General features: G+C 41.3%; 1 non-coding gene across 1 annotated transcript; it reads right to left on the bottom strand.

The window, feature by feature from the left end:
- Positions 1 to 296: 296 nt before the first annotated feature.
- LOC128282831 (small nucleolar RNA R71) lies at positions 297 to 403 on the bottom strand. The gene has a single exon (XR_008273185.1). It is a non-coding gene; the product is annotated as a small nucleolar RNA R71 (small nucleolar RNA).
- Positions 404 to 4,282: the final 3,879 nt, after the last annotated feature.

Raw genomic sequence — 4,282 nt, forward strand, 5'->3', positions numbered from 1 at the left:
CTGCGAATAATTTTGAATTAAAACCTGACACTATTCAGATGATACAGTAGTTTGTTCAGTTTGATGGTTTGCAGGATAGAGATCCCAACACTCACTTAGCAAATTTCCTGGAATTTTACGATACATTCAAAATCAATGGCGTTTCTGATGATGCCATCCGTCTTTGGTTATTTCCCTTCTCAATGAGAAACAAAGCTAAACAGTGGTTAAACTTGTTACCACGAGGGTCTATCACTACTTGGGAGCAAATGACTGAGAAATTTTTACTAAAATATTTTCCGCCGACTAAAACAGCTAAATTACGCAATGATATCTCTTCTTTTGTGCAGATGGACTTAGAAACACTTTACGATGCATTGGAGAGATACAATGATCTATTAAGAAGGTGCCCTCACCATGGGTTACCTCTATGGCTGCAAGTTCAAACGTTCTACAATGGTGTGAATCCCTCAACAAGACAAATGATTGACGTAGCTGCTAGCGGAACCATAAACAATAAAACACCGAAAGATGCCTACAAATTCATAGAGGAGATGTCACTGAGCAACTATCAGTGGCAAGTCATGAGGACTAAGCCAAAAAAAATAGCCGGCGTTTATAACATCGATTCAGTCACCATGCTCTTTAATTAGGTAGAACTTCTCAATAAAAAGATTGATAGTTTTCTTGGTTCTACGTAGGTACATCCAGTAATGAGGTGTGACTCAAGCGGAGGAGGTGTGCATACAGAATACCAATCTTTCAATCTTACAACTGAAGAAGAACAAGTCAACTATATGGGTAACAATAACTTTCGATCTCAAAATAACCCATACAGTAATACCTATAATGCAGGTTGGAGGAACCACCCAAATTTCTCCTGGGGAGGTCAAGGGAATCAAAAGCCACAAAATCCTCAAGGTTTTCAACAGCCACCTTATCAACAAGAGAAGAAGCAGAACCTTGAAGAGATGCTTTCAAAATTCATCTCCGTGTCAGAAACCCGTTTCCAAAATACCGAGACAGCACTTAAGAATCAACAAGTATTGATCCGAGGACTTGAAACTCAGATAGGCCAGCTATCTAAACTAATCTCTGAGCGACCACAAGGTAGCTTACCAAGTAATACGGAACCTAATCCGAGGGAACACCTCAATGTAATTAGTGCCCAAGACAAGGAAGGATTCATTGCACCTGAGCCAGAATTGCAGCAAGACAATGTGATGAACAAAAGTCGAGAAGAGGTAAATGATGATGATCCTAAACAGGTAAGTACGAATTATGAACCTCGTGTGCCATATCCTAAAGCGATGATGAAAGACAGAACAGAAGAACAATTCAGTAAGTTTGTCAAACTCTTAAAGAAATTACATATTAACTTACCCTTTATTGAAGTTCTTTCGCAGATGCCTAACTCAGAAAAATTCTTAAAGGAACTTCTGGCTAATAAAAGGAAATTAGACACTACATCGCATGTGGAACTCAATGCAGTCTGCTCAGCTATTTTGAAGAATAAGCTACCTAACAAATTGAAAGATCTAAGGAGTTTTACAATTCCTTGCTTAATTGGTAGTTTATCTGTGAATAATGCTTTAGCTGATCTAGGGGCAAGTATAAATGTTATGCCGTATAAAATGTTTAAACGACTAGGCCTCGGTAAACCTAAGTAGACTAGGATGAGCATACAATTGGCTGACAAAACAGTTAGATTTCCTAAGGGTATTATTGAAGATGTTCTCGTTAAAATTGATAAATTTATTTACCTAGTAGACTTTGTCATCTTAGATATGGATAAGGATAACGAGGTACCTTTAATTTTAGGACGACCCTTTTTAGCAACTGCCAAACCATTATTAATGTAGGCACAGGGGAGCTAACATTTCATGTAGGTGACGACGCAGTAACACTCCAAGCACGCGACTCAGTCAGAACCCCTAAGACTCAGGATAATGCTATAAAACCTGTCAATGATAAAACTAATATTCAATCGTCCTTGCAAGAACCTTCTCAAACCAAGACAACAGAGACAGTGCGCTATTATCATGAAAAGAACAAAGATGTCCATGAAGAGCGAAGGCTACGGATAGAGGGGCTAGACGAATGGCGAGAACACAAACTGAGAACACATGATAAACCAAAACTATGCCAAAACAAGCTTAGTACCTCTCCTAATCAACTTAAGGTAGGCGATAAAGTCTTACTAGATGCCGTTGATCCTCACATTGCCACTACCACACTGAATGAGGAAATCCCTCTAACGGTACTCAGTATTTTTCCATTCAGTACGGTAGAGGTGAGTCATCCCAAGTTTGGCACTTTTAAGGTAATTAAAACCTTGTTTTAAGATTGATAGCAGGAACGAGGAGTATGAACTCCTCAACCCACCATGATAAATCAACGGAGCGGTAAGTCGAGCTTAGACTATAAATAAGCGCTTCTCTGGAGGCAACCCGGGTACTAAAATATTTTGATTTCTTTATTTTAATTAATTTCTAACACTTTAAATCATCAAATTTATCTTTGAATTGCAAAGTTTTTCAGCACACACGGCCAGACACACGGGCGTGCCTGAAGCCATGGCCAAACAAGGGAAGAGACAAGGTCGTGGGAGACGACCGTGTTGAAGCAGGACATGATTTCCCGAAGACACGGGGTGCGATAAATCCCCATGGCCACGCGACATGGCCATGGGTGAACTTGATAGCAATAATACGGGCGTGGGATAGAAAACCACGGGCGTGCCAAGTTCAAGGCTTGATTCTATTTCTTTGACATGGGTGTGCGACACGCCCGTGCCATCCAGTCGTGTACAACAATACACGAGCGTGGTACCATAACACACGGGCGTAGAAGAAGCGAACAACGCTAGGTACGACTGTACGACATGGCCGTGTGCCACACACGCCCAAGACATATGAGCGTATGATAGTAGCCGGGCACGACCACATTCAAAAAATTTGAAAAACACGGGCTACCCGCACAGCACACGGGTGTGGCCCTAGGCCGTGTGCCCCTCCCCTATATAAACAAACCACTGTTCATCTTCTTCCTCCTTTCAAAAACCTAGACGAAATCCACCCTTCCCCAACCCCTACTCCCTATTCCGGCCACCATTCCCTAGATTCTCACTTTCCCAACCCCTAAACCACCCTCAAAGTCACTCCACTTGCATTCATCCCCATTGTCCCCTCTCTAAACCCTCTATTTTTCCCACCACACGGTTTCCTCTCTGTGTTACACGCCCGTGCTCGCCATCACATGCCCGTGCACCGCCTTACAACAGCCTTGGTTCACTTTGTTAACCTTGTTTTTCCAATTTGTGTTGTTACATTAGTATTTTTCATGCCTTACATAGATATTGTTACTATTACAAATATGTTTTAGAAAAGTTAAGAATTTGCTTTAGAATTTTCTATATTTGACTTATTTAAAACACTAAATAGCATATACTAGTTTTAGGTCTATTGCTTAACTATTGATGTATCTTGGATTTAATCAATGCTCATGTATTTTTAGGTATATTATGTCGTCATCAAGGGGCAAGAAGGCCACGGTCCCATCCTCAAAGAGACGTAGGGGACCGGGCTCTTCATCGAAATGAGCTACAGCCAAAGTTCGGCACCTGTTCCTTGAATTTCCACGAGCTTTGCAGGAGGAGCTATTTCAAATACTATGCACACGACCCATCACCACAGGTTATTGCATCGACTAGGCTGCCGTAGAGCAAGTCCAGCTCGCTGATGCCATCCGTGCCCTCCTATCTACAGACGCATAGGAACGGTTCTTCGCTATTACCAAGCCTACTTATTTAGAGCTAACCTTAGAATTATGCTTTACTTTTCATTTACAAGTGATGATGACGAACAATGACGACCCAAACACCATTCACTTCCGATTAGGCGGTCTAGCTCATGCAATGAGTGTCCCAGAGTTTGGAGTTGCTCTGGGACTTTACACCGATGAGTTTATGGAGGAGGAGGACATGAATGCACTCCCACGCAATATTTATATCTCTCCCTCCTTATGCTGAAAGGTTTTAGCACCACTCTCTTCCACCTATGACCCCAGTTGTAACGCCCCAATTTTTGGGTTTTTTGTGTTTCTGTGATTTTTAAAATTTGTGTGTGTTTTGGTTGGTTAAAATATATATTTTAGTAGGTCAGTGGGCCTTTGGAAGGCCCAAACTTAAGTTAAATCCGTGGTAGTCTTCGAAATTTTATTTTTATGAATAGGTGATGCAATTGGCGTTTGGGCTTTTAAGAGTAAATGGGTAAAAGATGACACAAAAATGAGTGTGGTGTAG

This window comes from Gossypium arboreum, chromosome 10 (genome assembly GCF_025698485.1).
Source record: "Gossypium arboreum isolate Shixiya-1 chromosome 10, ASM2569848v2, whole genome shotgun sequence".
In the NCBI taxonomy this organism is placed as follows: domain Eukaryota; kingdom Viridiplantae; phylum Streptophyta; class Magnoliopsida; order Malvales; family Malvaceae; genus Gossypium; species Gossypium arboreum.